The sequence below is a fragment of the Pseudophryne corroboree genome, chromosome 3 (genome assembly GCF_028390025.1).
Source record: "Pseudophryne corroboree isolate aPseCor3 chromosome 3, aPseCor3.hap2, whole genome shotgun sequence".
Lineage (NCBI taxonomy): Eukaryota > Metazoa > Chordata > Amphibia > Anura > Myobatrachidae > Pseudophryne > Pseudophryne corroboree.
In genome coordinates this window covers 428,709,667-428,736,420 of record NC_086446.1, presented here as the reverse complement: position 1 = coordinate 428,736,420, position 26,754 = coordinate 428,709,667, and the positions used below count along the sequence as shown (strand labels likewise).

The 26,754-nt window shown below is 45.9% G+C and overlaps 2 protein-coding genes across 3 annotated transcripts in view; one reads left to right on the top strand and one right to left on the bottom strand.

Moving 5' to 3' along the window:
• GHRH (growth hormone releasing hormone) overlaps window positions 1-26,754 on the top strand; it is a 219,007-nt gene that overhangs the window by 81,683 nt on the left and 110,570 nt on the right. The gene's annotated exons all lie outside the window — the stretch shown is intronic.
• SRC (SRC proto-oncogene, non-receptor tyrosine kinase) overlaps window positions 1-26,754 on the bottom strand; it is a 125,380-nt gene that overhangs the window by 92,605 nt on the left and 6,021 nt on the right. Inside the window, exon 1 of one of the 2 annotated variants that reach the window (XM_063960347.1) lies at window positions 22,153-22,577. The exons of the other annotated variant lie outside the window; for it this stretch is intronic. The gene's annotated coding sequence lies outside the window, so the exon portion shown is untranslated. Of the gene's footprint in view, window positions 1-22,152; window positions 22,578-26,754 lie in introns of those variants that run through there. 2 annotated transcript variants of the gene reach the window in all.

The following is a 26,754-nucleotide window of genomic DNA, read 5'->3' as shown; positions in this document are numbered from 1 at the left end:
AATTTGACAACCTCTTTTATACAGACCATTGATGAACTATGCTACAAGCCCCATTTTCCCTAGTGACTTTAAATTTTACGATAGCCCAAATATTTTAGTGACTAACTTTCTGGACAATGGAAAAACTTTTGCCGTCATGTATCGCAAAAGCATCAGGAGACTACAGTCAACATGTACATCGAGACAAGATACAAGACAAAACCTCAATCAGCAAATGTATATTAAACTCACATAGTTTATGACTGCATTTACCATAATTGCTTCTTATCTTCATTTCTACAACCTTCAGGTAATGACACACATAGTCAATAGGGAATATAGGCACAGATATCAGCACTCACATATCCCCCCATTCATGTATCATCAACTAAAATGTGCTCCTCCATTTTGTTACAACTAAAAGCCGAAAAGAGCTCGGTAAAGTTTGACAGCCCATCCACAGACCCGTAATACGGGATAAGAAGGAATTCAAATGTATACTTCGCAATACCTCGAAGCTTAATCTAAAACACGTACGGCACGATGATACATGACCCCTCAAACATGGATTCATACACACATGCTTCCACTATCTTACTAGGTCATACCTTTTTCCCACCTGATCCTCTCTTCCCTTTACCCAATCATAAGATGGTATTTACATTATGACATGTATTTTTCTTTTTTGAACTGTTTTAGGAAGTGGCAGTTATTGATGACTGCCAAAGGGTGGACTGTCAAAGTCGGAAAAATATCATGCTACACGTTGCCATATATCCACCCCATGCGCGTGCCTGCTGCACGTGCACATTCTCTCCCGTGCGTGCGGATACTCGCAGCCGCGTGATGGCGCCTCGGCCATGCGCTCGAGCGCGTGGTATGTGCATTTACGGTAGAGTTTGTGTGCGTCTAGCGGGCGACTCAATCGTTAAATAATAAAACCAAATAGTATGTTTTATAGATAATGTTCCCTTTAATAATGACTGTAAGTTTGTTTAATGTAAATGGTCGCTCGACAGAGGAATTCCTCTTTGTATGGTACGAAGGGTCAGACAGGGTTTGAGCAGCTGTGTCTGGTACCTAACTAAAGAACATTTTATTAGAAACAATCCGGTGCTGGTTAGGTAAAGATTAGTCGCTCCTGCGTATAGTTATGGCCATTAGTATTTTCTGGACATTTACTATATTTGCGATTCATTACCCATGCGGCGGGAATCTCCAGATTCCCTCCCACCTGAGCAGTTTGATATAGTCGCAGCCCACCTGTTCAAACTAACCTATGACCTTTTGTTATGATGCGAGGAGACATTCCTGTGTCCAATGAACAATGAGATTATAGGTCCCTTTGTAGTGTACTGTACTCAGTGTATATAAGATCAGCCAGCCTGGGCAGCTCTCTCACTCTCCACAAACGGTTTTCATCTTGACTAACTTGGAGCTGGTACCAGAAGCTACACAGCGATCGTTCCCAGTGTGTGTAAGTCATTCTCTGTAATCAACTTGTTCCCTGTTTGTATTGGCCATACTCTCTTTCTCTCCGTTATTGTATAAGATTGTGACGCAATTGTATATTTCTGTCTAGATATTCTGTTAGAATTATATGTTAGCTTGTAGTGTATGACTTGTAAACTGTTTCCCCTTTTCGATATAACTTAAAGCTTGTTAGTAAAGGTGTTGGAACCTTAGCAAGGTATCGTGTGTTTATTAGATTGCAGAAGGTAATAGGAGCGTCTCAAACGCTCAAGCAGCTTTAGCATTAACAAGGTTAAGCAGCGTTATATCGCTACAGTATTTCAGTACAAGGTTTACAGTATAAGAGTATCCTTTCTGTGTGTTACATTCAAGGTTTACTGATTGTCATCCCGTGAGCGTCTGCGCCGCTCGTGTTCTCCTCGTGGACTCGAGCGTCCGCTACGCTGGTAGCGTAGCATTACGGTAGTCGCCCGCCTATAGCGTGCTCGACACCACGCATTAAGCTGTGAGCGAGCGTGTCGTATGTGCGTCTCGATCACGGCCGAGCGTATGCTACGCTAAGTGCATACCCTTACGGTACCCCATACGCCAATTGCGTACTGTGTCTCTTACCCATTTATTGTGAATGTTATAGATAAATAGTTAGCTTTATCAGTAAACAAATGTCTCTTTGAGCATCCCTCATATTTAACGCAGCATCCTTGATATGCTCTAGGGTCATTAGAATGGTATCCTTATCTAGGGTCTCAATCTCCGTAGACAAGGAATCTGTCCATGCTGCGACAGCACTACAAACCTAGGCCGATGCTATAGCTGGCCTAACAATAGTACCAGAATGTGTGTAAATGTACTTCATGGTAACTTCCTGCTTACGATCCGCAGGATCCTTGAGGGTAGCAGTATACTGGGAAGGCAGTGCCACCTTCTTGGATAAGCGCGTCAACGCCTTGTCTACTTTAGGCGAAGATTCCCATCGTATCCTACCCTTTTGTGGGAAGGGATACGCCATAAGAATCCTTTTGGGAACTTGTAGTCTCCTGTCTGGAGATTCCCAAGCCTTTTCGCACAATTCGCTTAGCTCAAATGAGGACGGAAAGGTGATCTCAGGCTTTTTCTCTTTATACATGTGTACCCTCGTGTCAGGGACAGGGGGTTCCTCAGTAATATGCAAAACCTCTTTAATAGCAATGATCACGTAACGAATACCTTTAGCCACTTTTGGCTGTAATTTTGCATCCTCATAGTCGACACTGGAATCTGAATCCGTGTCGGTATCTGTGTCAGTGATCTGGGATAATGTGCGTTTCTGAGACCCAGAAGATCCCGGTGCCACTGGGACAGGCATGGTCTGACTACCTGACTGATCCCTAGCCTCAATCTTGTCTAATCTCTTATGCAATAAATTTACATTAGCATTCAAGACATTCCACATATCCATCCAGTCCGGTGTCGGCGTTGCCGACGGCGACCTGACAATCATGCACTCCCCTCCTCCTTAGGCGAGCCTTCATCGTCAAACATGTCGACACACGCGTACCGACACACTCCACACACACAGGGAAACTCTTTTTTGAAGACAGGTTCCCCTTTAGGCCCTTTGGAGAGACAGAGAGAGAGTATGCCAGCACACACCCCAGCACTATATGACCCCGGAGAAAAACACAGAATGTTTACCCAGTAGCGCTGCTGTAATGTATAATCGCCAATTATGTGCCCCCCCCCCCCCCTCTACTTTAAAACCCTCTTTCACCGTGTGTCAAGCATGGGAGAGTCCGGGGAGCTTCCTCTCAGCGGTGCTGTGGAGAGAAAATGGCGCTGGTGAGTGCTGAGGGAGAAGCCCCGCCCCCTCGGCGGCGGGCTTCTGTCCCGCTCAAACTTTGTAAAACACGGCTGGGGCTCTTTTATATACACATGTACAGTGCCCACCTGTACATGTATATAGGTCATTTTGCCATAGGAGAGGTATTCATTGCTGCCCAGGGCACCCCCTCTGCGCCCTTACAGTGACTGGAGTGTGTGAGGTGTATGGGAGCAATGGCGCACAGCTGCAGTGCTGTGCGTTACCTCAGTGAAGCACCCGAAAGGCTTCTGCCGCCTCAGAGTCTTCTTTCTTCTTTTCTTCTGGCTCTGTGAGGAGAGCTCCCTGCAGTGCACCCATCTCTTCTGGGCACAGTCTAAAACTGAGGTCTGGAGGAGGGGCATATAGGGAGGAGCCAGTGCACACCCAGAGTCTAAAGTCTTTCTTAAAGTGCCCATGTCTCCTGCGGAGCCCGTCTATTCCCCATGGTCCTTACGGAGTCCCAGCATCCTCTAGGACGTTAGAGAAACTGGATAGATAGATAGATAGATAGATAGATAGATAGATAGATAGATAGATAGATAGATAGATATCCAGTAACACAAAAAGGGAGCTATGTATTGTGCCAGCCAGACACACGTAGCAGCCTAGTGGGTCAATTTGGACCTTAGTACAGACAAAATTCAAAATTTTATGAATCAGTAGCGATACACCACTAGAATTAGAATGGAAGGTGGAGTGAAATGCCCACCCCACTCAAGGCTTCCTGAGGGAAGGCACCCGGATACCAACCAGATGCGTCTCCATGAGGCAAATCAAACCCGGATTGGGGGTCCTAATATATTTTAAAACTAAAGTACGTTTAACCTTATCATTAAGGCCCCGAACGTTCCACGAAAAAATGTTTACCATAGTGACGCAGAAAATTGGAGTATATTAATACTAAACCAGTATTGTCCCAGCATGGTACCAGCCACCCACCTCCCAGCAAGAAGGAAGATGTAGAGCAGCACGTAAAATACAAAATCAGAATCAGAATCCGCTTTATTGGCCAGGTATACTTGCGTATACTAGGAATTTGTCTTCGGTTTGCTATACAACAGCCAAGTAGGTAACAGGAAAGCAGGTGTGGGGGGGGGGGGGGGGCAGTGAAGTCACACAGATAGGTATACCGTAGGGACACAAGTTAGTTACATGTACGTCTAGTCAGTCAATGTTCAGGAGTTCAGCAGGCGGACCGCTTGGGGAAAGAAACTTTTGAGGCTTCTGGTGGATCTGGCGGGGACAGCCCTGTAACGCCTGCCTGAAGGAAGCAAGTTAAACATGCTGTGGCCGGGGTGTAGCTGGTCTTTTACTATCTTCATTGCCCGCTTTTTAGCTTTGGACAAGTACAGGTCCTGGACTGAGGGAAGGTCGGCCCCGATTATCTTCTCTGCGGTTCTGACCACCTTTTGGAGCCTGCATCTGTCCCTCGCGCTGGCGGAGCTGTACCATACGAGTATCGAGGAGCACAGTACCGACTCCACAATCGCGGAGTAGAAGAGGAGCAGAAGCTTCTGTGGGATGTTGAACTTCCTTAGTTGCCTGAGGAAGAACAACCTCTGCTGCGCTTTCCCAACAGTGGCGTCAGCGTTGGACCCCCATTTAAGGTCCCAGGAGATTGTGGTCCCTAGAAACTTGAAGGAGTCCACTAGCGATACCACACTGTCAGCAATCGTTAGCGGAGGTGCACTAGATGACTTCTTCCTGAAGTCCACTATCATCTTGACAGTTTTGAGGGGGTTGAGCTCAAGGCTGTTGTGGATGCACCACTGGGCCAGCCGGTCTACTTCCTGTCTATAGGCCGATTCGTCCCCATCCTTGATGAGGCCGATGACGGTGGTGTCATCAGCGAATTTGATGATCCTTACTGATTGCGCCTCTGAGGTACAGTCATTTGTGTACAGGGAGAAGAGCAGGGGTGAGAGGACACAGCCCTGAGGGGCCCCTGTACTAATGGACAGAGAACAGGAAAAGCACATACAAGAGAACAAAAAACAACGGTAAGAAAAACAAAACCCAATCACCCCCACCCCGCATACCAACCCAAACAGAGGTATACCTATCCGTAAACTTTATAAAAGACTCTAGAAGAGAGTCAGACAAAAATAAACCAATTTCGGGGCAATTAAACCCCATAACCAATAGGACATGAAGACCCCAGCCTATCATCAGGAACATATCAAGAGCAGTAATCATTTATCAGCCCTGACAAAAGACATCATCAGAGACATCCGTCTCACAATTATCAATCAATGAATATTAGAAAAAAAGGGGAGACCAAAGCATGGAATACACACAAGAGCTACTCAAGGTGGAGCAACGCGGTGATTAGGTTGTAGATTAATCCGGGCAGAGGCTTCCCTTGGAGTGTCAAAGAAATACGTGTAGTTGCCAGACACCACCCGGATCTGTGCAGGGTATAACAAAGAATATTGTGGTTGTAGATCCCGCAGCCTCTGCTTAACTTGCGTGTATTGTGAACAGGATTTCTGGACCTCAGCTGAAAAGTCTTGAAACACAGCCACTATCTGACCCCCATGTTCCAGCAGGCCTTTAATGCTAGCAAGACGCAATATGGCATCCCTGTCTTTGTAGTGAAGGATCTTAGCGATAAAAGTCATGAGCTGTGCAGCTGTAGGAAGGGGTATCCCGACAGCCAGTATACTGACAATTATTCTCCCTCTTGGGGTGTCCACGACGCCCCTGGAGGGAGAAGTGCCAGCAGCGTGGCAAGCTCTTTTGCGCTTGCCCTGCTGTCGGCATTCCGATGGTCGGGATCCCGGCGCCGGGATCCTAACTGCCAATCAGTCGTACTACACCCGTTTCTGCTGGTTAATACCCACCAGTTTGTTCCTCCTGGGCATCCTTAGCAGCAGTTCTTCATCTGAAGGCCTAGGGGGGTATGCAACTTGCTCTGGTAATCTCGGAGTTGATTTTCGCCTATTCAATCGAGGCCTGTTTTCACCCGTTTTTAGGGAAATTTTCACCAATTACATACCCACGTAGACGTGTTTGTGTTTATATTTTTCCGTACCCTTCCCCAGGTTTGTGCCTCTATACAATCCTGTCTCAGAGGTCTACAAACAATTCCTTTGACTTCATGCTTGGTTTGTGCTCAGACATGCACTGTCAAGTGTGAGACCTTATATAGACAGGTGTGTGCCTTTTCAAATCATGACCAATCAACTGAATCTACCACAGGTGGACTCCAATTAAGCTGTAGGAACATCTCAAGGATGATCAGTGGAAACAGGATGCACCTGAGCTCAATTTTGAGCTTCATGGCAAAGGCTGTGAATAATTATGCACATGTGATTACTTTGGGGGGGGGGGGATTCAAATGTTTGAAAAGTCGGTTGGGTGTCTGTTTTTTCATGTCTATTAGATAGGGGGGGGGGGGGAACAGACAACTAACTGACTTTTCAAAGAATTGAATACCCCCTTAGCTTTTTATTTTTAATAAATTTGCAAAAATCTCAAAAAAACTTTTTTCATGTTGTCATTATGGGGTATTGTGTGTAGAAGTTTGAGGTGAAAAAATTAATTTATTCCATCTTGGAATAAGGTGTGTGTGTGTGTATAGGTACTGACCCATAAGTTAAACACCAGCTTATAAGGTGGATCTCAAATTGGAGGGGATGGGGGGGTCAAAGGACCGTTCTTTAATACAGTGAAGATCTTTGTGCATGAACATGATACACAATAACCTACGTTCAGAAGACTATCTACTTTCAGTACATTGCACTGTAAACTAAATGCATACAGGTATACTTTGTGAAGGTTATTAGTGCTCCTTTGTATGAAGCAACCTGCAATTTAGGTTTAGAGGTCCATCAAAGAGTATCTGTCATCTACACACGACAAAATCCATTTTGTTGTGTGATCCAGTATTTGTGGGAATGTAACAATGATTTAACTAGTGAATTAACATTATTTTTTGGTGGGTGGGTGCACAAAAGAATTGCATTAATAGCTTGCATTGTCATAGGTTATAGATTTAGCCTACACACTGCCTGCCTCCACTGTGATGACAGGTATACTGAAAATCATTTCACATCATGAGTTTTCAGCATGAAAACAGGAAGTCTACATTTGGTGCTTGTGATTGGAGAAGTGCAAAGGAAAATTCCTACCACAGCTAAAACCAGACACTTTAACAAGCAGTGGAAATATTTACAAAACCATTCACATGTAGATCAAAGGCGCTTGTGGTGTTTTATTCATGCATTAAAAATATGCAAACAAGGAGGCATAAAGGGGGAGTTGGGGTATCTGAAAAAAAAATAATGTCCGTCTACAAAAAAAAATAAAAAATACATCTGTGTACATATTCTAAACAAGGTTTAAAAGGTGTAAGTGGATGACAAATGCCACCATTATCAAGTTTGTTTGGCTTGCTGTACTAGTGCAGGAGCAGGTAATGTGGGCTCAATGTCATAACATCTAATTATGCAAAAACCCATTTAGAAATATAAATGAAACAGATATTGCTGTAATATGCCTAACAGAAGGACCCTTTGATTACATTTTAATAGAATTACATATTTAGAGCCAGAGACAATAAAAAGCACAGGAGAGACGGACTTCCGGTGGGCGGACCTACGGCTGGCCGCATTTTAAACTGAGCTCTCTGTCCCCCTGCTGATTTACCATCTATTAGTGGGGCATACACTGCGCCCGGACTCTAAAAAATACCCCGGGGCCTGGCGGAGATAGAGGTGGGAAAGGGGGCACGATCACCCCGGCTCCCCACCGCCTCTTTTCCCCGGATTTCGAACGCCAGCTGTGGCTTCTGCTGCCCGCGGCCGCCATTTTGTGAGTGGCCGGGCACTCTGCTTCCTTCCTTCCTCGTCCTACCTGCTGCCTGGAACGAGCGGTGCGGGTGATAAAGAACGGCTCCCTGCACCTTCGTGCTCCGGCCCGCGGTAGCTGGTGTTGCTAGGCAACAACAATTCTCTGCCCGCCGAGAATAGACGCCGCCTGAGGACGAGCGAGGGCGCTGTGTGGGCCCCCCCGCTGCGCCTGCAGCCTCTGCCAGCACTCGATCTCCTGACTGGGCCCACGCTGTTTAAAGATAGCGGCAGCTCGCTCCCTAATAACACCACTGGCCGCATCCTACCTAAATATCTCTGCTCTGCTGCCTGAGACTGACCCTTGTATCAATCACAGCTCACAACCCTGCATGGCTGCAGCTCTCCTAGTCTGCTCCCCCCAATTAAGGAGGGAATAAATACACTCCATATATATATCTGATCCCACAGACACCGGCTCAGAGTAGACGCCTCCCTGCCACCTGTGTCGGCACTTTCACTAACGGGGAGAGGTGAGGGACCGTTGACTCTCGCCTATCTTCCGGGGGCTGCTGTGCGCTGACACCGCCAGAACATATTCCATAGTGCTCCACTAACATCTGCTGTGGCTGTGTGCTCATACCTCAACTGATTCACTACTCCCTGCAGGGCAGGATACCTGGTAGCACCTACTTCTTTACTGTGACGTGGCACCTTTCCTTTTTATTACGATGGATAAATATGTGGCGAAGTCCCAACGAGGCGGTCGGCCGCCGCACAAGCTAACTCTCCACCCTCCTCTCCTAACGCTAATGTTTTAGATGGCGTGATGGATCCTTCCAGATACACAGTGGACGCGGTGGCCAGAGCGCAGGAAATCTCTGATATACTCTCACCACTGTTGGACAAGAAACTCGCTGGATTAAAAGACGCCATAGACTCCACCATGGCACAGCTAAAGGAACATGGCTCCCAGCTAGATGAAGCCGAACAACGGGTCTCGAACCTGGAAGACGATCTAACTGCTGCCCGTTCCACCGTCGATTCTCAAGCGTACGCTATTTCTGCGATGCAAGAAAAGCTTGAGGACTTAGAAAATCGTAATCGTCGAAACAATCTCCGTTTGATCGGCCTACCGGAATCTGTGAAGCCTAGAGAGCCGTTATCCCTGGTCTCCACCTGGCTGCCGACGGAACTGGGCTGTCTGGTGGATGGTGACTCCATAATGATTAAGCGAGCACATCGTATTGGCCCCGACTTTCAAGCAGACCGCCGCAGGGCCCGACCAGTTATATTCCATCACCTTGACCTTATCCATATAGTCAAGGAATTTGAAGCGTACCGCAAAGCCCAGGGCCTCGACTATCACGGCGATAAGCTACTCCTATTCCAAGACTTTTCGTACAATGTGGTCATGAGAAGAAGGGAATTCTCCCCCGCCTGTAAGATCCTGTTTGAAGAGGGTATCCGTTTCGCCCTGCTTTATCCGGCAAAACTTCGTGCTCAACATAATGGAAAAACGTACCTGTTTGACACGTCTTTGGCAGCCAAGACCTTTGCAGAATCACTACGATGTCCTTCCTCGCCTGCCTCCAGAGACAAGGACTAAAATTATAATTCCTCATAGACCTGAGGTGTAATTCATCCCTCTGATTGGGTTAACTACAAGTTATTCTATTGTTATATATATAATTGCATTGCATAGTTTTGAAACTAATTGTTCCTGGGTAGTTCAGCCCTTTTCCTTATTCCCCTTTCTTCTTCCCCCTCTTCACTTCTATCAGCTTGGAGTTATGTTCAGGGTTTACGGTGGGTCATATCGACTACCGTTTTGGGTTCAAAAAATTTCTCTGAAAAATGGACAAGTTGCAACAAATCGGTAACGACAGCTTTTATTACTGACTGTATGGTACAGGATTGTTTTTCTTATTCATAGTTAGGTCTCCCTACTCGCTGGGATAGGGGGAGCCACACGATTTATTTCTTTATTATCTCATGTGTCCATTAGGACGGGTATCGGTTAGGTTTTAGTTTGATATGGCTGTATCCTTGATAACTAAGACAAACCTAAAGTTCTAAAAAATACACAGATCACAGCGCTTATTAAAAAGATATGTGCCTTTATTAATACAATGTAAAAATTCAACAGTTTATAATACCAACAATCCCGTCCTGCGTATCGGCCGATCCTGCTAAGCATCAAACACAGTTATAGTTGTAGCTCCTTATTAGTATGGTTAGTAAGTCAGTTTTCCACAGTCCGCTGATTAGTTAATATCCTGACTTAAATTAATTAAGAGCACGTAACGATGCAGTAGTTAGTATCACTGATATTGATTAGTTGCAACAATGTTATTTTGATTAATACAGCATGCTGTTCTCTTATGGCTTAGAGACAATAGCAGTGATCCACATAAGAAAATTAGTATTGAACCTGTTTTGGATTCTGGTCCCATTCATTGGTATCTCCCGGCTCCTGGTGCTTTATTATCCCATCAGCGGTGCCATATCCGGAGTGTCCAATAGTTTGGAAAGTGCCTGCAGGTAATTTATAGAATCCGACCGTACCGGACGAGTGCTGGGGGTCTCTTACGCGTTTCTCCGCCTCTATCACGTTCAGCGGCTTCCTCAGAGAAGTATGAAACCTAAAGTTCCTCTCTTGGAACGGAGAAGGCTTAAATACCCCGATTAAGCGTAGGAAAATATTACAACACCTTAAACGCTTACGACCAGACGTAGCAATGTTACAGGAGACCCACTGGAGGTCGGGGGATCCTAATGTCCTAAGGGATAGTTGGATACACGACTGCAAATCGGCCTCATCTACTTCTAAGAAACGGGGTGTGGTAGTTATATTTCGCAAAGCTCTCAGGTATTCCATATTAGATACTTATGCTGACGAAGAAGGTCGGTTTTTGTTCATTAAACTAAAGTTAGAAGGGGAGCTCTATATGACCCTATACGCGCCCAATTCAGAACATAATGATTTCTTCTCAGATGTTTATGTCCGACTTCAGGAGTGGGCAGAGGGCGGGCTGATAATTGGGGGTTCCTGAGGAAGTCCCAAGGCATTGTGGGACGAAACGCGTTGACACCATTGAACAATCAGCAGCACACCAGTCCACCGTGATAGAACCTGTTTGGCTTTGGACAGTAAACTTGCAGAGATACCGCTGCCTAAAATCTTCAAAGGGCTCCGTCTTGCAATACACTTGGTAATAACCTGCCTGTTAACCCGTCACCTAATTACCATCACGCCGCAGTGTGCAGATAACGAGATCTCTGCGGGTAATTAATTACGAACCCTCCCATTACATCACCCGGGGCGGTGACGGCCTCACCACCGGGAGCGGAGAGACGGCAGCAAACATCTCAGCGGGGAGACGGGTGAGTCCTTTTCCGCTATACGGACACACGTTACCCCATACCCGGCGCGGTGATAGCCTCACCACCGGGATAGGAGAGACTATTAATCACAATTGTGAGATTTACAGACAACGGTCTTCAGTCTATTCTGAACAAAAAACTGTGGCCGGGACGCCGGCACTTATAGCCATCACCTATAATTGTGTGGATCTTTTAAAGGAGGAGTGCAATTGCTGATCTATACTGCTTCTAAAGAGGACATTTTAGTATTCATATAGATATTAATATAGCTTTTTAAAATATAGTTTGTCACAACTGAGGGCCTGAGCTGACGGGAGGCAGCCTCAGTTGTAGGGGCTGAGATGTACCGGAACCTGGGAGGTTGTATCAGACCCCTGGACATGTAAGTAACATGAATAATAACTGCCCGAAGGCGTGACCACGACAACTTGGATAAAAGTCAATGATGTTTATTATGACAACTCCGCAACACAGCAGCAGTAAAAGAAAACGTAAAAGTCAGCAAAGAATAAATACAGTTCCTGGGTACTACAGGATGGCAGGAGCCACAGAGCACTGGTAGTGTGAGATAGTTCTTATGATCTTCTAGATGGAAAGTCCTTACCAGGCCCGACTGTAGCAATGGAGATAACCCAGGATTGTGCCAGCTGGTGTTCCAGGAAAAGCTGGGTTGCTGAAGATAAAACAGCTGCTGTGGATACTGGCTGGAACCAGACTGTTGTTAGCACGGAGTGGATACTGGCTGGAACCAGTTAAATAATAAATGAACTTGGGAGCGATGAAATATGAACTGAAATGTAGAACTTGAGAGCGGAGAAATAATAATACCGGTGGAGAGTGGTAAAGTGTAGAAAGGACACCGGCCCTTTAAGGGAAGCTGTACTCTGCTGGAAGCTGAGCTGGAAGCAGGTAATGTTGTAGCTGGAAACAGATGAATCCACAATGGATTGGAGAGTCAGGCTACACCGCAGGTGGAATGCTGGTGCGGGTCTCTATGGTGGAAGTCTTGAGACAGGAGCTGGAACCTGGAAGACAATCACAGGAGAGAGACAAACAGGAACTAGGTTTGACAACCAAAGCACTGACGCCTTCCTTGCTCAGGCACAGTGTATTTATACCTGCAGCAAGGAAGGGATTGGCTAGGCAATTATGCAGGTTATCAATACTGAGAACAGATTGGTGGAAATGATCAGCTGACAGAATCCAAGATGGCTGCGCCCATGCAGACACTTGGAGGGAAGTTTGGTTTGTAATCCATGTGGTAATGAAAACAGTAATGGAGGCGCCGGCCACCGGAGACAGGAGGCGCCAGGCTGACAGATGCACATCCAACCACGCGGACACAGCGGAGGCCGCGGCTGACGTAATCGCCACTCAGACACTCTGCATGCAGAAGTTCAGGGACGGCGGCGGAGGCCGCGGGAGACGCCATGCCAGGTGTAATGTGGCGTTTACTGTGACAGCGTCCCAGAGTGACAGGAGAGGATACAGGAATGTACACATCAGGATAACAGATGGGATCCGGTCCTGGAGCGCTGAGCCAGCCTTAGGAGGCATCTGATGGGTAAGAAATGGCGTCCAGATACCCGGATCGTGACATAGTTGGTATAATATATATAGTTGGTATAATAACTAGCCATGTATTTTGGAATATATTAACCAAATTGATGCTTTTCTAAAACTATACATATGTTTATTTTTACTTTTTGATGGATTATTTGGTTTAAAATAAAACGTATTTTTTATTATTCATAATACAGTCTCCCAACCTCATTTCTGACCACTTCACAGCCATTTTTTCAAAATCAATTTTTATTGCTATATCGTTATAACATACAATTATATTATACATTCTTAAGCGCAATGTTTTATAGATCTTTTTTCGTTTAGTTCATGCTAGAGACTCTAACCAAGCCTCAAAACATACGCTGCTGTTTACCTATATTGGTTATATCCTTAAATAGAAAATTTATATAATTTTTATAATATATATATATATATATATATATATATATATATATATATATATATATATATATATATATATATATATATATATATATATATATATATATAAGCGCCGGGAGAGTGGGACTGGCATACCACTAGAGATCCGTTTTCTCTCTATATCCTGATAATTGGGGGTGACTTTAACTCCACACTTCATCCGACCCTAGACAGATCAGACGCATCTAGTAGACGGAGTTATTCTGTGCCAGCTTCCTTGCAATTATTAACGACCTCGCTCAATTTGGTAGACCCCTGGCGACATCAACACCCTGTCGGACGGGAATATACGTTCTATTCACATCCACACGCCACTTCCACTCGGATAGACTATTGGCTGCTCTCTGATACGTTGCTCCCTAGGGTAGTTGACTCTAAGGTGGAAAATATAGCCATCTCTGATCACGCACCCACGTGGTTTACACTGAAGCTACAGTCTCCCAAAATAACCTCCTTTAATTGGAGATTCCCTTCTTACCTATATACATCCCCCGAATTTAAATCTTACTTGGAGACTAACTTCATACACTACACTAGGGACAATGCACAACACACAGATGATATAAACCTCTTCTGGTCTGCCTCTAAGCTGGTGATGAGGGGCTACGTCATTGCATATGTCGCGAATAAACGTAAGAATCTTAATCAACAATACCGTGATTTGGGCCTGGCACTCACTGACTCTTATGCAGAGTTACTGTCCTCCCCGACTGACGATAACCGTAGAATTTACACTTAAACAAAACATCTTTTCGACACTCTTTGTACAGAAAGGGCCCAATACGCCTTGGATTTAAAAAAACACAGATACTTTAAATCGGGTAATAGAGCAGGCAAACTCCTGGCGAATGTGGTTCGTAGCCAACGCCCCGCCTCCCACATCTTGTCAATTCATACCGGTCCCCACCTGTCCTCTGATCCGGCAGTCATTGCTGACTCCTTTTTAAATTATTATAAGGAGCTGTACGCGGTCCCACCGGACGACCCCATTGGAGGCATGACCTTTCTTCACTCGGCTGGCTCACCTATATTGACTGAGGATGACCGGAGTTCCCTTATGGAACCAATCATTGATCTGGAACTCTTGACGGTAATAAAGCAACTAGCTAACGGTAAATCCCCGGGCCCAGACGGCTTAAGTGCAGAATACTATAAATTGTTACTACCCCATGTCACGCCTCACCTCCTGTCACTATTTAATTCTATTATATCTGGGAATGTTGCCCCTACTGCCTTTAATCAGGCTCGTGTGATAGTGCTGCCAAAACCAGGGAAAGACCCAGCCCTAGTTCAATCGTATCGCCCAATATCCCTCCTGAACCAGGACTTTAAACTCCTACCTGCTCTCATGGCGAATAAACTACAACTAGTACTGCCCAAGTTATTACATCCATCTCAAACAGGCTTTGTGAAGGGGAGATCGTCAGTACATAACATTAGGCAATTAATACCAGCACTGACCACTTCGGCCCAGTTGCCGGGGGACACGTCTCTGCTGGTGAGCTGTGATGCTGATAAAGCATTTGACCGAGTATCATGGTCGCACCTGCTGAGGGTACTTCATTGGCAAAGATTTGGAGCCGATTTTGTTAGATTCTTTCGCACTATATATGCTTCCCCGGCTGCATTCCTCACAGTGAATGGAATGAATACCGACACTTTTACATTACATAGAGGCACGAGGCAGGAGTGCCCACTCTCCCCGCTTTTTTTTAACTTGCCTTAGACCCGCTCATCAGACACTTACCTAAATACCACCTGGAGGGGGGGTCAAAGACGGTAACCATGACCTTAAGGTCATGGGCTTATGCTGACGATTTATTACTGTATTTCTCAAACCCCCAGGCGGCATTTCCCAGCTTCTTATCCCTACTAACGACCTTTGAATCAATATCTGGATTCAAAGTCAATAAATCAAAAACCGAAGCTTTAGCCCTGCATCCTCGTGCGACCCACAATTGGGGCGATCAGTTTCCCTTTCGTTGGGCAAGCCAGACGATTACGTACTTAGGGCTTCAAATACCCATTAACCCGGCCGATTTATATAGCTGTAACTTTCCGCGAGTCATCGCGCGCACTTTAGCTGACTTCCAGGCGTGGAAACACCTACCTCTCTCCTAACTGGGAAGATGTCAATTGATCACCTTCCCGTGACTATTATATCCTATACAAATGTTACCTTTACTGTTGACTAACGCAGACTTGAAGATTCTTAACAGGGCCTTTACTAAATTTATCTGGGCGGATAAAAAACCCAGAATTTCACTATTTAAGCTGTGCCAATTACAATCATTAGGCGGTGTTAATCTGCCTTGCATTAGAAGCTACATGCTAGCCGCAAATTATCGTTATGCTGTTGATTGGATACATGAGACGGAGGTCTTTGCCAACACCGGCTTGGAGCAGGCTTTCTGTCCAGAGACCCCGCTAGTCAGTTTACTACACACACACCCGTCCTCCTTTCCCCCCTCAGATAACAAACAACATCTTACTAACATCTACTTGCATGGCATGGAAACAAGCACGCACTAGGATGGGCATCTCTAGCCATAACACAACTTTCCTCCCCTTATCGCACAATCCAAATTTCCGTGGGACAACAGTGCAAACCACGTTGTCAGCCTTGTCAGCCCAGGGTATTAGACTGTCATATCAGCTGATTTGTCGAGACACCTATCAGGTGCGCACGTACACGAACCTCTGTGAGGAATTACCACAACTTACTATTCCACTATTCGTATATTTTCAAATCCGTAGCTATCTCAATAAGTCACTGACCACAATGACAGCGGAGGATAAGTCTAATAGTATGGACATTATTTTACAATCAATGCCTAGGGTGCACCCCTCTACAGCATTCCTTAAGAAAACCATAGACTGGGAAAACACCCAATCGGGAATGATCAAATGGTCGTTAGACTTCCCGACTATCACTACCTCCGCCATGCTCGCGGCATTTAACAGAATCAACAACATTCTCATATCAGTGTCGTACGCTGAGATGAATTACCAAATCCTACACCGCTCCTACATTACACCGAAATTAAGATTCCAAATGGGCACGGCCTCTGATTCTAAGTGCTTTAAATGTGGGGCACTCGGGGCAGATATCTATCATTGCTTTTGGAGTTGTCCTGAGGTTAGTAAGTTCTGGGGTTTAATACAAGCCTATACTAAAAGATAAGCTACACATTGATATAGTGGCTTCTCCTGATTGGGCTATCTGGGACATGCAAAACACGTCTTCCACCCCTAAACCACCACCTGGCCAGCGCATGCTATTAACTAAAATAGCGGCTGCAGGCAAAAAAAACATTCTGTCACAATGGATAGCTACTGATTCACTGTTCCTAGCTTTATTCCTACCAAGGTTATCATATCTATTTCACATGGAGTGGCTTGAAATGTTGATCAGCAAGGAAAGTAAAATAAAAAAGTTCTTCGATATTTGGCTCCCTTATGTACAGACGCAGGCGGAAGTCATTAGGAACCCTCTTCGACAAGCCATATCACACACTACTTGGTACACTCTTGAAACGCTTGCCACGGGTCAACCTCCTTTTTAGGAATTTTTGAGAATTGTCAGGAAACGTACATTATCCTTGCCTAACCAGTACTGTATATTTCTGTATCATACCAGATTATTTCTGTGTTGTCATGACTTTATGCTACATATTGCTATATCTGTTTTATGCAAATGTCCAATAGAGTATTTAAAAAAAAAAAAGAAATACATATTTAAAACTTTGACGATTAGTAGCATTTAAAATATACCCATTAAAAAACATTTAAAATTTGTAAACAGAAACATTGTCGAACTGACAATTGGTATGATTTATCTACCAGTGGAAGAGGCAAATATCGCTCTTTTTTCCGACAGTCTGAAATACCGGCACTTTTTGACAGGAATATTTGCATTCGACCTATTCAATACAAATGCCGTTTTTTCGACTGTCGGAAAAATCGGCACTTGTCGAAAAACACATGGATCTGTGAGTTACTCGCTGATCCACGTGTTTCTGTCAGAAGCACGGCTGTTTCCGACAGCTTAAGGGTAATATAGATTCGACTTGTTAACAAGTCGAATCTGCATTGTTGGAATGCTGGCCGGAACAATAATGAACGGTCAGATCCTCTCCGTCGGAGAGGATCCGACACAAATTAAATACACTCCTAAGTGATATGTGTGCATACAGATCGATAGAAAAATGGAGAGAATAGTGCTAAGGGCAGCAACCCCAGTACTAGTAGATCCAAAGATGGGTCCAAATTAAAAAAATATATATTTTATTTTATTTTTTAAAGGGTGCACTGTCTCACCAGGTTTAAATAGGTAGCAGGGTTGTTCAGGGGATTCCATCATGCAATGTAGGTCAACATTTTGGTCCCAGTACACACCTTTGCCCTGTGGGCGGTCATGTGCAAATTCAGTGTGATGTGGCACAAAATCAATAAAACATTTATTTTTTTTATTACCAATTTTGTGCCACACCACACTGAATTTGCATATGACCGCCCATCACAAGAAGGAGGAGGTCATCAAGATAACCGTAGCAAATATGGGCATATTATTGGGAATGCGCACACACTGCCAGATATTGGGACTTTTTGGCAGATATCTTATGACAAGGCTGACCGAATGTATAACCGAAACCAATAGTTTCTGCACTTTTTATTGTCGTGTGGCCAAAAATATTCACTCATGCCTACACTCTGTACAATAAAACTGGCCGATCACTCGTTCATTAGCAAACTGCACCAATAATTGTATAGTGCAGGGGTGGCCAACCAGTCAGAGACAAAGAGCCAAAAAATCTTGTTAAGTACATCAAAGAGCCGACATCAAGCCAAAGGCGCGTGTGCAAAAATGGGGTGAGACCTTGTGCCTGCTAGGCCACACCCCTGGTATAACAGACAATGAAAATGCCAGATCCACATAAAATACATTTTAAAGCCAGAATCAACATAAAAATATTGAAAAAGACACTTCCACATAAAATTAAAAAATCCAGATCCACATAAAATACATTGAAAAAGCCATATTCACATAATACACTTCAGATCCTCCATGTGTCACTCCAGCCAGCACCCTCCTGTGTCACTCCAGCCAGCTCCCCCATATGTCAATGTGTCACTCCAGCCAGCACCCTCCTGTGTCACTCCAGTCAGCTCCCCATTGTGTCACTCTTGCCAGCACCCTCCTGTGTAACTCCAGTCAGCTCCCCCATTAGGTCTCTCCTACCAGGATCCTTCTGTGTCACTCCAGCCCACCCACATAAGTCACTACAGCCCAGTATCTGGCTCCCTTGGTTTTCAGTCGCCGTAGTGCTGCTGTGTGTCTGGTTGGAGTGCCCCAATTTCCAGAATCTGTTGTGGTCAGGTGACTGAGTGTTGGGAGCCACATTTGAATAAAGAAAGAGCTGCATGTGGCTCAAGAGCCACAGGTTGGCTACGGCTGGTATAGTGTGTGGATAGGATACCTTTTCGATAAGTCACATTCTGTACTCAATTTAACCGTGAGTGCAGGAGAATTGTATGTTATACTTCTACAGAAATGACAGGCTAAAACATGCCTGGAATAAGGAGTGAAGAGGTGAAGAGGAGGTGGTATACGGAATTTTTTGGCCTAGATACTATCTTCAGACCTAAATGCCAAATGTAGGAGAAAAAGGAATCTGAAATATATAACCAAGAAACCATAGCGATCAGAGTAAATCTACCACAAAATGTACAGATGGTCAGCTCTTGTGCAAAAAGATACAACTAAAAAATGTAGGACAGTGCACATTTGCACATATGGATAATGTTAAAATATTGGCAATGATTTTGGAGCATATTTGACTAAACATACCCAGTGACACACATGAGCACCTAGAAAACATGCAGAAAGGTAACAAGATTACAGTTGTTCTGAATGGGTGTAGTACGACTGGCCGGCTGTCGGTATGCCGGCAGCAGGGCGAGCGCAAAAGAGCTCCTTGCGGGCATGGTGGCGCGATACACCCGCCACGCTATTTATTCTCCCTCCAGGGGTGTCGTGGACACCCCAAGAGGGAGCATTGTTGTCGATATCCCGGCGCCAGTATGCTGAGCGCTGGGATCTCGATAGTCAGTATATCGAGTGCCTCCCGTACTGAACAACTAGAAAGTAAAACAACCACAAACAAATTTAAAAAGGTTAAAGATGACCCTGTCCACAGTACAGAACCTTACCATCCAATGTCTGGTTATATTCCCTTTAACCTGCATATAGACCTCTGCTGGTGTTTATAGCACATGGGCAACATTGCTTTCCAGCATTAATGACTCCCGTCTACGAATCCTCTCCTGGTACAACACACCCTGCTACTGACCTGCAACACTACATATTCGTAACCACCTACCTGCACCATACCATACTGGTGTATACCTCACACTAATATGCACCTATAGGGCCCTCTTCCCTCATGTGCTTATCTTTTTTCTTATTTTAATAGTCTTCAGCTTACTTTTTTATTACTTTAATAGTCTTCAAATCATGCAGTCTTCTGGCACCTGACACGGGATCAGTACGAGATCCCACCGGTCGGAATACAGACACCGGGATGCCGACTGGCACAATCCCGACAAGGGGGCGAGCGCAATGCAGCCCCTTGTGGGCTCACTGCGCTCGGCACACTAATTTATTCTCCCTCAATGGGTGTTGTGGACACCCACAGAGGGAGAATATGTTGGGATTGTGGTGGTCGGGATCCCGGTGTCGGTATTCCGACCGCCGGGATCTTGACCGCATCCCCCTGGTACTGTCATCTGCTGATGTAGCTATGTTTATTTGCCCTGTACTTGTCGTCAACTGTAAATTGCTATTTTCCGGTTTTGATTATTTATATACTCTGTAATTGGGCGCTGCAGAACCCTTGCGGCACCATATCAATAAGGGATAATAAAATAATAATAATACTGGTGTATACCTCACACGAATACGCACCCACACTGGTGTATTCCTCACACAAATACGCACCCACACTGGTGTATACCTCACACGAATACGCACCCACACTGGTGTATACCTCACACGAATACGCACCCACACTGGTGTATACCTCACACGAATACGCACCCACACTGGTGTATACCTCACACGAATACGCACCCACACTGGTGTATACCTCACACAAATACGCACCCACACTGGTGTATACCTCACACAAATACGCACCCACACTGGTGTATACCTCACACAAATACGCACCCACACTGGTGTATACCTCACACAAATACGCACCCACACTGGTGTATACCTCACACAAATACGCACCCACACTGGTGTATACCTCACACGAATACGCACCCACACTGGTGTATACCTCACACGAATACGCACCCACACTGGTGTATTCCTCACACGAATACGCACCCACACTGGTGTATTCCTCACACGAATACGCACCCACACTGGTGTATACCTCACACGAATACGCACCCACACTGGTGTATTCCTCACACAAATACGCACCCACACTGGTGTATTCCTCACACAAATACGCACCCACACTGGTGTATTCCTCACACAAATACGCACCCACACTGGTGTATTCCTCACACAAATACGCACCCACACTGGTGTATTCCTCACACAAATACGCACCCACACTGGTGTATTCCTCACACAAATACGCACCCACACTGGTGTATTCCTCACACAAATACGCACCCACACTGGTGTATTCCTCACACAAATACGCACCCACACTGGTGTATTCCTCACACAAATACGCACCCACACTGGTGTATTCCTCACACAAATACGCACCCACACTGGTGTATTCCTCACACAAATACGCACCCACACTGGTGTATTCCTCACACAAATACGCACCCACACTGGTGTATTCCTCACACAAATACGCACCCACACTGGTGTATTCCTCACACAAATACGCACCCACACTGGTATATACCTCACACAAATACGCACCCACACTGGTATATACCTCACACGAATACGCACCCACACTGGTGTATACCTCACACGAATACGCACCCACACTGGTGTATACCTCACACGAATACGCACCCACACTGGTGTATACCTCACACGAATACGCACCCACACTGGTGTATACCTCACACGAATACGCACCCACACTGGTGTATACCTCACACGAATACGCACCCACACTGGTGTATACCTCACACGAATACGCACCCACACTGGTGTATACCTCACACGAATACGCACCCACACTGGTGTATACCTCACACGAATACGCACCCACACTGGTGTATACCTCACACGAATACGCACCCACACTGGTGTATACCTCACACGAATACGCACCCACACTGGTGTATACCTCACACGAATACGCAACCACACTCACACGGATATGCAACCATACGGGTGTATACCTCACATGAATAGGGTTATATAGGCATACCTTTACATCAGGCTGATGTACTGCTGAGATTTACCCCCTCAGTAGAGATTACTCCCCCTAGGCTCACACTGACATACATACAACCTGAGGATGGAAATGAGTCCCACCCTCCACCCATTATTATGTATTAGAGACCGGGATATAAGCTACAGACACAGGGCTATGTAAGGACCATGCTGAGCACACAGTGACTGGTACATGAACACATACATCATCTTCATATTGAGCCGCCCCCTACGGATACCCCAGTGCTCACCTCGTACTGACCCACACGGGGGTATTGATGGGTCTTCTATTCTCCGGGGACCCCCCCTCAGTTAGAGGGGGGTGAGAGCTGTAAATGGCCAGTAGCTATCTACCCGCTTCCTCGAACACTTTTCCATGTAGCCTCTGATGCCCCGGCCCGAGAAGTTTGTGCCTCTCCTTGGTGAGGTTCACGCCCGGCCGGCTGTGCTGCTCCCTCCTCCCCACCGACTGCGCTCAGCCCTCCCCTGGAGGCGGAGATGTGACGGGCCCTCCCCCAGTGTGTGTCACTCAGGCCCCGGGCCTCCCCATATGTGTGACAGTGTGTCACTCAGGCCCTGGAGGGGTCCCTATTCTGGGGTAACTAATGACCCCATGTATCCACTGTATGGGATCATCTCACAGACCGCTCCATTATGTGCCTAGCTGTATCGTGTCGCCCCTCTCCCTCCGTCCTTCCCCCTCAGCCAGTTGCCCCTCCCCCGGAGATTCCTCCACTGGTATCAATCCCCATCCTAGTATTTGTTTCCTCTTCTATCTTCTCTTTATGTCGTTCTGCCCCTCCCTCCCTCAATTGCATCTCTCCGGCTCTCCCCCTCAGAATCTCTCCGTCACCCCCTCCTCCTCCTCCGTCCGCTGTGCCTGCACTTGCTGCCTCCCCTCCCCTTATCTCTCCTCCTTTCCAGTCTCAGACTCATTTTCCTGCTTCCCTCATTCTTTCCTGGTGAATAGAGGTGTTGATTCATTGACAGTGACACATCCAGCTAGTATGTATACACACAAATACATCTATGTGCTGACACATATAAAAAGAAGTTACATGCACTAAACTAAGTGTGCATGCCCACAGCTAGTATACAGTTTATAAACTACATTCTCACAGGGCTCCAAATATTTATGTTTTGCTTTTGTGATATATTGTTTTAATAAAAGTAATTAAGTAGCTAATGCTGTCTAATAAAGCTCCCCTCAACACAGTACACATATATGGAAACTAACACAACCCACAAAACGACACACGGATATACATACATCATGCTTGCCTACATTTGAAAAACAATAATTAAACACAGATTTAAAAAAAAACTCAAGTTTTTGTTTTCTTACTTTAAAATAGGGATAACAACAAACAATATTGAGAGCTCTTCCAGCAACCAAGATATAAGAAGACTTGTTGGCACTTTGGTTCATTTTAAAAATACAGTCTTGTAGTGTAGACAAAGATTTCAATGAACAAATCTGCCACTGGCACTGAAAATCAAGGAAAACTTCACACATAAAAAAGTGTCCTAAGCTCACAAACCATCACACAAGCGGCTCTGAATGTTGGTGTGTCAGTCGTTTAAATAGAAAGCATTATGCAAACCTGGAATTTCAATTATGACTAGAAGTATCACGGAACAACACATATGTCATACTTTTCCAAGGGGCTGCGTTGCGCTCGCCCCCCTGTCGGGATTGTGCTGGTCGGGATTCCGGTGTCGGTATTCCGACCGCCGGGATCCCATCCAGCGGGATTTTGTACTGATCCCTCATCAGCATATTATTATTATTATTATCCTTCATTTCTATGGAACCACATGGGATCCGCAGCATCAATTACAGAGTACATAAACAAGTAAAACAAGAAAACAGTGACTTACAATTCAAGACAATATAGGACAATTACATGGTTTATAAACATAGCAGCATCAGCAGACGACACTGAAATAAGTAACAGGGCGGCAGAAAACCGAGAAATTTGGTGCTGTCAAAGGGAGTATTGAAAAGAAGATAGGTTAAATAAGAGACAGAAAAGCACATGAGGGATGAGGGCCTTGCTCGTGAAAACTTGCATTCTATAGACAAATAAGCTGAACATGAGAAAAATACGTACTTATATAAGCAGACCCCACTGGACAGGTAGGATGACCTGTGCCAGATCCTGACAAAATCTTGGGTGTTTTTATTTACTGCTCCTAAGAAACATTTTATTTTTCACTCCATCCTTCGTCCCCTCTCTGTTCGGGATGCAGTCATGTGACCGGGGCTCGGGATCCCGGCGGTCACCATGCCGACACAGGCAGGGCCAGCTTAACAATGGGGCGGATGGAGCTACAGCTCCAGGCCTCCACATAAAAATAGGGCCATCCTCATGACAGCATGATGATAACCAGCCATCAGCTGGCAACACAGTCGGCCATAAATCAGAATTATTAAAATTGCATTTCTATTTTCCACACAAAATTATGCAATTTTTGAACTTTTATATATTTAGGGAGACATTGGGCCTGATAGTGTACAGGGTCTACATGCCTACACGGCATTGGCCTCACTTCCTCCACTTCTCATAATAGGCCCTTAAACATTTTCAGCTCCAGGCCCATGATGCCCTTAATCCAGTCCTGGACGCAGGGATCCCGAGCAATCAAAATGCCTGCAGACAGAATGCTGACCCACAGGGACTATTCCCACTGGTGGGTGTTCACGACACCCATAGTGTGAGAATAGAACCCATGGCAAGTGCAACGGGCCACCAAGCCCGCAATGGGCTTTGGGGGTAATTCAGAATTGATCGTAGCAGCAAATTTGTTAGCAGATGGGCAAAACCATGTGCACTGCGGGGAGGGGGGGGGCGATATAACATGTGCAGAGAGAGTTAGATTTGGGTGGGTTATTTTGTTTCTGTGCAGGGTAAATACTGCCTGCTTTATTTTTACACTGCAATTTAGGTTTCAGTATGAGCACACCCCACCCAAATCTAACTCTCTCTGCACATGTTATATCTGCCTCTTCCTCTGCAGTGCACATGGGGGCAGAGGCGTCACTGACCTCTTTTCTACCTGGTGCGGCAGGGGGCGTGGCTTCATGGGAAGACCTGCGGGAGGGACGTGGCTTCACGGGAGGGGGCATGGCTAATCGCCCGACCCGCAATTTCGTTACTCCGGAGGTCCAGGAGCTGTGGCCTGCCCCCGGAGACTGGCGTGTCTGCAGTGCCAGCTCCTACATGGAGACAGGAGCCGGGTTGCTGCTCGTAATGTTACGATGCAGCACCCGGCTCCTTTCACTGAGCAGGAGCCAGCATTTTGGTGTCACCCCTCAGCGGATGACACCTGGGTGCGGGCCGCACTCCCCGCACCCACCCTATGACGCTACTGCATGGGGGGTAATTCCAAGTTGATCGCAGCAGGAAATTTTTTAGCAGTTGGGCAAAACCATGTGCACTGCATGGGGGGCAGAAATAACATGTGCAGAGAGAGTTAGATTTGGGTGGAGTGTGTTCAAACTGAAATCTAAATTGCAGTGTAAAAATAAAGCAGACAGTATTTACCCTGCACAGAAACAAAATAACCCACCCAAATCTAACTCTCTCTGCAAATGTTATATCTGCCACCCACCTGCAGTGCACATGGTTTGTCCAATTGCTAACAAACTTGCTGCTGCGATCAACTCAGAATGACCCCCATGGTTTTGCCCATCTGCTAACAAATTTGCTGCTACGATCAGGTCTGAATTAGGACATTTGTTGCTACCTACCTGCTAAAGAAGTGGATAACCAAATGACTGGTGGGCATTTGGTTATGAAAGCAGTTCCTCTGTTTCAAATGTTGCCCTTATAATTAACATGTACAGAAAACTGATGAGTGTATCAGTGAGGGCACCAGGGCTGTTTCTTGGGGCAGGCGAGCAGTGCAACCGCACTGGGCACCCGCCGCGGCACTAACTGTGGCTCCCTGCTTCCCCCTTCTATTTCTCCCTGAGTAACCCGCACGGGGGGCGGAGTTTCACGGAATGATGCGGTGCGTCGTTACGTCACGACGCAACCCCGTCACTCTGCGAAACTCCCCCCCCCCCCCGAGTGGAGTACAGAGGGGGATCCAAGTTAGGAAGAGGGAAAGGCCGGCGCGAGGAGCGACTGGTGAGGCGGGCCGAAGAGCGGTAATCGCCTCTAAGTATTCTCTCTCTCTCAATGTGTAAAATGGGGACACCTGCCGTAATGTGTGAAATGGGGACTCTTGCCTGCCGTAGTGTGGGGATTTAATGTATCAAGGGCATTGCGGTGTGTGGCATAATATGGTGCAGGTGGCATTACTGTGTGGGGCTTAATATGGTAGAATTTTTTTTTCCTGTGGTGGTCGTGATCTGTTGGAGCAGGGTCAAAAACTGGATTGTGAGGTAGTCTTTTCAGACGAGGCCATGCCCATTTAAATGAGGCCACACCCATTTAGATGATGCCACGCCCCCTTTCCGAGTGCGCGCGCACGTTTTGTTTTTTTACTAGGTGTGTGTGGGGGGGGCACATTTTTTTATGTCATGGGGGGGCGCATTTTTAAATCTCGCACTGGGAGCCAAATTGGCTAGAAACAGCCCTGGAGGACACTATATTCTGCTATGTGAAGGCAGCTGTTAAAACTAGAGAAAATTATGACTAAAAAAAAGTATGTGTAGGGTTTAGGGTGGGACATCACATGGGGCACTAAGAGCTGTGTGACTACAGGCTCTGATGATGTAAATCCAGGCTTTTATACTTGTCACATACAAAAGTTCAAATTCCACCAGTTCTCAACCCAAGCTGCAGTTGCTGGGTGAGAGTTACTATTGGATTATGGCTGCTGTGGGATCTAAGCAACCAGTT